Raw genomic sequence first — 9,853 nt, forward strand, 5'->3', positions numbered from 1 at the left:
CACCTACTACAAAATCACTCGCATCGCACATTAGTTCAAAAGGTAAATTCCAATCAGGTGCAATTATAATTGGACATTTAGTCAATTTATCCTTTAAAGTATTAAATGCTTCTAAACACTCCTGATCAAAATTAAAGGTACATCTTTTTCTAGTAATTTAGTCAAAGGCTTAGATATTTTAGAAAAGTATTTAATAAATCTTCTATAAAAGCTAGCATGTCATAAAAAGCTTCTAATAGCCTTAACCGAATTAGGGGAGATAGTTTTTCAATGGTTTCAATTTTAGATTTATCAACCTCAATCGCTCTACTAGAAATTTTATGTCCTAACACAATACCTTCTTGAACCATAAAGTGACATTTTTCCCAGTTAAGCACAAGGTTTGTTTCCTCACATCTTATTAACACTCGTTTTAAGATTTTGAGGCAAAGGTGGAAAGAGTTACCGAAAACTGAGAAATCATCCATAAATACCTCCATGACGTCTTCTACGAGTTCATCAAAAATGGCCATCATGCAGCGCTGAAAAGTAGCAGGAGCATTACATATTCCAAAAGGCATTCTATGATAAGCAAACGTACCGTATGAACATGTAAATGTTATCTTTTCTTGATCTTCAAGAGCTATTGGGATTTGGAAATAGCCAGAGAGTCCGTCTAAAAAGTAGTAGTACATGTGCCCTGACAATCTTTCCATCATTTGGTCAATGAATGGAAGGAGGAAGTGATCTTTTCTCGTGGCATCATTTAGCTTCTTATAATCAATGCACACTCTCCAACCTGTGACTGTCCTTGTTGGGATTAATTCATTTTTCTCATTGGCTATAATAGTCATACCTCCTTTCTTAGGAACAACCTCCACTGGACTCACCCAAGAACTATCAGAAATAGGATAAATAATTCCAGCATCTAGGAGTTTAATTACCTCAGCTTTAACAACTTCTTTCATGTTGGGGTTCAGTCGCCTTTGGGCTTGCATGCATGGTTTATATTCATCTTCCATTAAAATTTTGTGGGTGCAAAAAGAAGCGCTGATCCCTTTAATGTCAAAAATTTTCCAAGCTATGGCCCTTTTATGCTCTCTTAATACTTGCAATAATTCCTCTTTCTCCTTGGGTTGCAAGTTGTATGCAATAATTACCGGTAATGTAGCATTATTTCCAAGGAATACATATTCCAAGTGATTTGGCAATTGTTTAAGTTCCAATTTGGGAGGTTCTTCAATAGAGGGTTTTTGCTTAAGTTTATCTTTTACCTTAATTCCCTCATATTCTGCCAGTTTTGGGGAGGTTTCATTGGAGTTTAGTTCGGTTCCTATCTCAGAATCATCATCTACCCCCTCTCCTTGGGCGAGTCACAGTCCCATCGTGTCCTTGTGTACAATTTCCTGAAAAGAATCTTGAGTTGCATGATTAATAGAGTCGATAAAATAGCATGAGTCATCCTGTTCCCTAGAAAATCTCATGGCATTATAAATTTTAAAAATAATCTCTTTGTTACCTACTCTAAGTACCAATTTACCACCACCCACATCAATTACAGCCCTAATAGTGGCTAAAAATGGCCGACCTAAGATTAAAGGCACCTCAACATCTTCATCCATTTCAAGCACAACGAAATCAACAGGGAATATAAATTTATCTACTTTTACAAGTATGTCCTCTATAATTCCCCTAGGATATTTAACAGATCTATCAGCTAATTGAATACTCATCCTAGTGGGTTTAGGTTCCCCAAGACCAAGTTGTTTAAACATTTTATATGGCATCAAATTAATATTGGCGCCTAAATCAGCTAGTGCTTTATCAACATTCAAACTACCAATTAAGCAGGGAATAGTAAAACTTCCTGGATCTTTCAGTTTGGTTGGCAGTTTATTTTGGAGTATGGCTGAGCACTCTTCATTATGTTCCACTATAGATAAGTCTTCAAACTTCCTTTTGTTTGTTAGAAGCTCCTTTAAAAATTTTGCATATGTAGGCATCTGTGATATAGCTTCAACAAAAGGTAAGTTAATATGCAGTTGTTTAAAAAGTTCAAGAAATTTACCGAATTGTGCATTCATGCGGTCTTTCTTCAACTTTGCTGGGTATGAGATTGGTGGTTTATATTCTTTTGGCATTAGATTTTCATTGTTTTTGGGTTCGACCTCCTTTCTATCAGTTTCTTGTAATGGCTTCTTTTCAGATTCAGCTAACACTTTCCCACTCCTTAGTGTAACTGCTTTCACATGCTCTTTTGGGTTGGGTTCAGTGTTACTAGGTAGACTTCCTTGTGGTCGTTCAGATATTAATTTGGCAAGCTGTCCTATTTGAATTTCGAGCCCTTGGATCGATGCTTGTTGATTCTTAAGTGCTGTCTCGGTATTCTAAAAATGAGTTTTTGACATCGAGATGAATTTTGTTAGCATCTCCTCAAGGTTCGGCCTTTTCTCTTGTTGGTAGGGTGGTTGTTGGAAGCCTGGAGGTGGTGGTCTCTGATTCCCTTGGCCTCTTCATGAGAAATTTGGGTGGTTCCTCCAACCTGCATTGTAAGTATTACTATAAGGATTATTTTGAGATCGAGGATATTACCCATGTAATTTAACTGCTCGTTCTCCATGTTGTGGCCATAGGATGGGTATTCTGAATTGCTTGATCCACCTCCACTTGCTTCGTACTGCATTATTGGGTGAACTTGTGAAGAACCAAGAAAATCGACAATCTTTCTATTCAAAAGTTCTACCTGATTAGAGAGCATGATGACCGAATCGATGTTAAAAATGCCGGCTATTTTCATTTACTTTGTCCTCATGACTTGCCACTGATAATTATTTAGTGACATCTCTTCTATAAATTCATAAGCATCCTTAGGTGTCTTATTTTTGATAGTTCCACCAGCAGCTGCGTCAATCATCTGGCTAGTTGAAGGATTCAGGCCATTGTGAAATGTTTGAACCTGTAGCCAGAGTGGTAACCCATGGTGAGGGAATCTTCGTAAAAGGTCCTTGTATCTCTCCCATGCATCGTAGACTGTTTGTAAATCCATCTACACAAAAGAAGAGATATCATTACGTAGTTTAGTCGTTTTAGCCGGCGGAAAATATTTGAATAAAAACTTTCTAGTCATTGTTCCCAAGTAGTGATTGACCCTCGTAGTAACGAGTTCAACCACTGTTTAGCCTTATTCCTCAACGAAAAGGGAAACAACCGAAGGCGAATGGCATCATCAGAAATGCCATTGATTTTAAAAGTGTCACAAAACTCTAAGAAATTTACCAAATGAGCGTTGGGTCCTCGTCCTGCAAACCATCAAACTGAACAAACTGTTGGATCATTTGAATGGTGTTAGGTTTCAGTTCAAAATTATTCGTAGCAACAACAGGCCTAACTATGCTCAATTCAGTTCCTGTTAAAGAAGGTTTAGCATAATCATACATAGTACACAGAGTAGGATTCTGATTTACTAGATCAACAACAATCGTAGGAGGTAGCAGATTTTCCTAGTTTTTAGCCATCTCCTCGGTTGTGGTTGAAGTATCACCCTCTTGCTTTTCCTCTGTGTATCGTAAGCTTTGCCTTATTTCTCTTCAGTTTTTGCGAACTGTGTGATCGATCTCACTATCAAACAGTAATGGTCTCGATAGGTTTCTTCTAGTCATACACTATAAAACCTGCTAGGAACAAATAAAATAAAAATTAGAAAAAAATAAAAATTTAAATTGCAAATAAAGTAAAATGGCTAAAGTAATAAAAATCGAGTGTTCCTAATATCTTAGTTCCCTGGCAATGGCGCCAAAAACTTGGTACGTGATATTTGCAACAGGTTTTAAAAATTTATAATTAATCGTTCTTGAAACTAACTATTATCACGATGAAGGCAAGTGTACATATTGAGCAGTAGTATAGCTTTACAAGACCGGATTGTTGAACCCAAAGGAACCAAGAGTACTAGTAATTACTTTCTTTTCATTATCTAGTCTAAAAATTAAGGGATTTGTTTATCTAAACTAATTAACTAAACTAAGGGTGCATAGAGAGAAAATTGGTAAAAGCTTTTGGGAGAACTCAATTGATTAAGACAATACCTAAGGAAAAATCCACCTAGACTTCTTCTGTTATTTGACTCTGAATCAGACGATTTATTCATTTGACTTGATCCAAGCTAGTGACGGTTTATCTACACTGAGATGAAATGACATACTTCTCTGGTATGGAGGTGAATCAAGCTAGTGATGCAATCTTCATAATCCAGAAGGGATTTTCGATAAAAATCCTCTGAAGATATAGCATGGACAATTGTAAACCTGTGAGCACCCCTTATTGCTCAAAGAAAGAAGCTCACTAACAATGAAGATGTTGAGAAGGTTGATAAAACAAGCTACAAAAGCTTGGTGGGATGTTTGCTTTACTTGATAGCGTCCAAACCTGACATAATGTTTGTTGTAAGTCTGTTATCTAGATGCTTGCATTGTTGTAATATGAACCATTTCAACGCAGCCAAAAGAGTCCTGTGATATGTGAAAGGAACTCTAAGCTTTGGAGTGAAGTAAGATAGAAAAACTCAAGTTACTTGGTAATTCAGACAATGATTTGGCTGGATCTACTGAAGACATGAAGAGTACTTCTGGCTATTTCTTCACTCTGGGATCAAGTGTTTTTTTGTTGGATTTCAAAGAAGCAAGAAACTATAGCACAATCAATAGTTGAAGCTGAATATGTTGTAGCCGTAGCAGCAATAAATCAAGCTATCTGGTTAAAGAAATTATTGAATGATTTGAATTTAAAACAAGAAAAAGTAATAAAGATTAAATGCGATAATCAATTTGCTGTTACAGTTACAAAAAATCCAGTGTTCCATGGAAGAACAAAACACTTCAAATCAAGTATCATTTTGTGGGAGAAGTGGAACAAGCCAAGGAAATCACATTGGTTTATTGGGTAGTTCGTAAGATCAGTTGGGTGAAATTCTAACAAAACCTTTTAGGAAAATAAGGTTCGAAAAGTTGTGTTATAATATTGGGGTGTGAAACATGGAGGCCAATGAGGAGTATTGTAAAATGGCCATCCATGGATTAGCAAACTCGGGTTTTTAGTTAATTAGATAATTAAGTTTAGTTTAGAAAACATTCTTTCAATTCTTAGGCTAGATAATAAAAAGATAGTAATTACTAGTACTTTTAGTCCTTGTGGATACGATATTTTCGGTCTCACCATAACTATACTACTGTTCGATAGGTGCACTTGCCTTAGTCGAATTTTTAGTTAGTTTAGTGGACATCAAGTTTTTGGCACCGTTGCTGATAAACCTTAATTTATACATATTTTTACCTCATGCTTAACACATTTTATGGATGATTTTCCCTTAGAATTGGTGAATTCGATGCTCCTAATGCCTTAATTTCATTTTTTATACTTAGGTGAGTATAGGAGAGCGAAAGGAACGAGAAACGGGCCAAAAAACAGAGAAAATGGGCCAACGTACAAAATCAACATGGCCTGGACTTCCTCACACAGGCAGACCACAAGGCCGTGTCAATTTGGCAGGCTCTAGCATGGCCTGAAGTAATCGCACACGGGCGTGTCACACGGACGTGTCCCTGTTGAGCCCAAGTTGAGTCCAATTCAGAAAAGGCTAATTCTGAGGGTTCTTAGGTATTCCAAAGCTTATAAATACACCCTAGAGGAGGAGGAAAAGGGGAGATAGAGAGAAGGAGGCAAGGAACTGCTTAAGGAAAGCCAATCGATCCATCTTAGAAGCCGGATTCACCATCAAGACTGAAGATCTCCCCTCAATTTCCCTCCAGGAGTTTTGGGTTTTCATTATGTTTTGTATTCATTATTCTTCTGAAATGTTTTCCTTTTTAGTTAAGAACTAAATCCCCTAAATACCTAAGGGGCATGAAACCTAAGACGAATCTTGTTATTATCTTCTGAATTGTATGATAAATATATATCTTGTTCTTAATTATGTGTTCTAATTCTTGTTTTGATATCCCAGGATACTGATTCAAGATAAGCTCTTATTCAGAGGAGGAATAGACCCTGTCTAAGAGTACATTTGTCATAATTAAGCAGAGTTTATTGCGCGCCTAGAGATAGGATGACAAGATTTTGCTGGATTAGGGTGAAACCTAATAAGGCGATCGATAGATCGAGTTAATGCAACCCTAGGGTGTTACTTAGAGAAAAGTATCAATTATTCAATCTAGGGATTAGACGTTATTAGTCTTGAATAGGGATAATAACATAACTTAGTGATCTCTACGGGACAAGTTAAATGAATAAATCGTCGATTCGGAGTCAGAATAACAAGTGAAGTCTAGGTGGATTCATCCGTAGGTATTGTCTTAATTCAATTGTTTTTCCAAAAGTAATTCCCCAATTCTATTTTCTGTGAATTCTTAGTTTAGATAATTAGTTAGTTAAAATAAAAATCCCTTATTCTTAGGCTAGATAATAAAAAGATGGTATTACTAGTACTTTTAGTTCCTTTGGGTTCAACAATCCGGTCTTGCTAAAACTATAATACTATTCGATTGGTACACTTGTTGATAAACCATAATTTATACATATTTTTACCCTATGCTTAACACATTTTATGGATGATTTTTCCTTAGAATTGGTGAATTCAATGCTCCTAATGCCTTATTTTCATGTTTTATACTTAGAAGAGCATAAGAGAGTGAAAGGAACGAGAAACGGGCCAAAAAGGGAGAAAATGGGCCAAAGTACGAAATCAACATGGCCTAGCTCATCGTCTGGTTTTGAAGAGTTCGCTATCTCCGAAGAAGTTGTGTTCTTTCCGTGGATACCTTCATTTTTGAGCTCGTAGGGAGCGAGGGAGCCTAGAAAGCCTTGCCCAGAGAACTCACTTATAGAAGAGCTTAGCTAAAAAGCTGACTTTAAGAAGAAGGGCTCCAACTCTTCTAGCATTTCTTTTCCCGTCCCAGACCACAGAAAGAGAATAGAAAAGGCACGGATCCCCTTTCTTTCCTTTCCCTGAGCCTGAGGCGAGAGCTTGCTTTACCGAGAACTAGGCTTTTGCTTCATCAGATGCTATAGACGAGACCACTTATGTCACTTAATTGTCTGCCTTAGAGGATACACCTTCTGTCTCTGCCGCAGAATCAGATTTTTAAGAGTCTAATACTGATTTAGTTGAGTAGTCTCATCTAAAGTGGACGATTGAGCAACAGAAAGAGGTTCGGCGGTGGAAGAGGAAATCAACATGGCCTGGACTTCCTCACACGGGCAGACCACACGGCCGTGTCAATTTGGTAGATTTGAAGCACGATTCATACGGGCATGTCACACAGGCGTATCCTTGCCGAGTCCAAGTTGAATCCAATTTGAAAAAGGCTAATTTCGAGGGTTCTTAGGCATTCAAAAGCCTATAAATACACCTTAGAGGAGGAAGAAAGGGGGGAGGCATGGAGAGGGAGGAAGGAAGAAAGCCGATTGTTCCATCTTAGAAGCCGGATTCATCATCAAGACTGAAGATCTCCCCTCAATTTCCCTTCAAGAGTTTTGGGTTTTCTTTATGTTTTGTATTCGTTATTCTTCTGAGATGTTTTCCTTTTTAATTATGAACTAAATCCCCTAAATACCTAAGGGGGATGAAACCTAAGACGAATCTTGTTATTATTTTCTGAATTGTATGATAAATATTTAACTTGTTCTTAATTATGTGTTCTTAATTCTTGTTTTGATATCCCAGGATATTGATTCAGGATAAGCTCTTATTCAAAGGAGGAATAGACCCTGTCTAAGAGTACATTTGTCATAATTAAGCGGAGTTGATTGCATGCCTAGAGATAGGGTGACAAGATTTTTCCGGATTAGGGTGAAACCTAATAAGGGGATTCATAGATCGAGTTAATGTAACCCTAGGGTGTTAATTAGAGGAAAGTCTCAATTATTCAATCTAGGGATTAGACGTTATTAGTCTTGAATAGGTATAATAACATAACTTAGGGATCTCTACGGAACAAGTTAAATGAATAAATCGTCTGATTCGGAGCCAGAATAACAAGTAAAGTCTAAGTGGATTTTTTCTTAGGTATTGTCTTAATTCAATCGTTTTTCCAAAAGTAATTCCCCAGTTCTACTTTCTGTGAATTCTTAGATTAGTTAATTAGTTAGTTAAAACAAACCCCATTATTCTTAGGCTAGATAATAAAAAGACGGTCATTACTAGTACTTTTAGTTCCTTTGGGTTCGATAATCCAGTCTTGCTAAAACTATACTACTGTTCGATAGGTACACTTGCCTACATCGCGATAATAGTTAGTTTCAAGAACGATTAATTATAAATATTTAAAACTTACCTGTCACGAGAATTACGATCAAGTTTTTGGCGCCGTTGTTGGGGAACTAAGATATTAGAAACGCTCAATTTTTATTACTTTAGCCATTTATTTTTCTTACAATTTAATTTAATTTAATTTTTTATTATTTATTAATTTACTTTTTTTTATTATTTATTAATATACTTTTCTTTCTCTTGGCAGGTTTTTATAGTTTATGACTAGAATAAACCCATCAGGACCACTATTCTTTGACGAAGAAATCGATCGCACAGTTCGCAGAAACCAAAGGGAAATAAGGTGAAGCTTAAGATACACAGAAAACGAGCAAGAGGACGAACCGAAGAAATGGCTGAAAACCAAGACAATCAGCTGCCTCCTGCAATTGCAATTAATCAAAATCCTGCTCCACGCACTATGTATGATTATGCTAAACCTTCTTTAACAGAAACTGAATCAAGCATAGTTAGACCTGCTGTCGTTGCAAATACTTTTGAACTAAAACCTAACACTATTCAAATGATACAACAATTTGTTCAGTTTGATGGTTTGCAGGATGAGGATCCCAACGCTCACTTAGCAAACTTTTTGGAACTATGCGATACATTTAAAATTAATGGTGTTTCTGATGATGCCATTCGTCTTTGGTTATTCCCTTTTTCATTGAGGAACAAAGCTAAACAGTGGCACTACTTGGGAACAAATACTGAAAAATTTCTATTAAAATATTTCCCACCAGCTAAAACGACCAAATAAAGTAATGATATCTCTTCGTTTGTGCAGATGGACTTAGAAACTCTTTATAATGCATGGGAGAGATACAAGGACTTACTGAGAAGGTGCCCTCACCATGGGTTACCGCTTTGGCTACAGGTTCAAATGTTACATAATGGCCTAAATCCTTCGACTCGGTAAATGGTTGACGCAGCTACTGGTGGAACCATCAATAATAAAACACCTGAAAATGCTTATGAGTTTATAGATGAGATGTCACTGAATAACTCTCAGTGGCAAGTCATGAGGACAAAACCAACGAAAATAGCCGGTGTTTATAACGTCGATTTGGTCACCATGCTCTCTAATCAGGTAGAACTCTTGAATAAGGAAATTGATTGTTTTCTTAGTTCTTCACAGGTTTACCCAGTAATGCAGTGCGAAGCAAGTGGAGATGGATCAAACAATTCGGAATACCAACCTTATGGCCACAACATGGATAATAAGCAGTTAAATTACATGGTTATTAATCCTCGATCTCAAAACAATCCATATAGTAACACTTATAATGCAAGTTGGAGGAACCACCCAAATTTCTCATAAGGAGGTCAAGGAAATTAGAGACCACCTCCAGGCTACCAACAACCACCCTACCAATAAGAGAAGAAGCTGAACCTTGAAGAGATGCTGTCTAAATTTATCTTGATGACAGAAACCTATTTTCAGAACACTGAGACAACACTTAAAAATCAACAAGCATCGATCCAAGAGCTCGAAACTCAGATAGGCCAGCTGTCTAAACTAATTTCTGAACTACCACAAGATAGCTTGCCATGTAATACTGAACCCAACCT

General features: G+C 36.9%; 2 non-coding genes across 2 annotated transcripts; one reads left to right on the forward strand and one right to left on the reverse strand.

Moving 5' to 3' along the window:
* The first annotated feature begins 2,951 nt into the window (after nt 1-2,951).
* LOC128282698 (small nucleolar RNA R71) lies at nt 2,952-3,058 on the forward strand. Its single transcript, XR_008273052.1, has one exon. It is a non-coding gene; the product is annotated as a small nucleolar RNA R71 (small nucleolar RNA).
* A 5,977-nt stretch (nt 3,059-9,035) lies between these two features.
* Nucleotides 9,036-9,142, reverse strand: LOC128283155 (small nucleolar RNA R71). The gene has a single exon (XR_008273496.1). It is a non-coding gene; the product is annotated as a small nucleolar RNA R71 (small nucleolar RNA).
* Between the last annotated feature and the right edge of the window lie 711 nt (nt 9,143-9,853).

Source organism: Gossypium arboreum, chromosome 10 (genome assembly GCF_025698485.1).
Source record: "Gossypium arboreum isolate Shixiya-1 chromosome 10, ASM2569848v2, whole genome shotgun sequence".
Lineage (NCBI taxonomy): Eukaryota > Viridiplantae > Streptophyta > Magnoliopsida > Malvales > Malvaceae > Gossypium > Gossypium arboreum.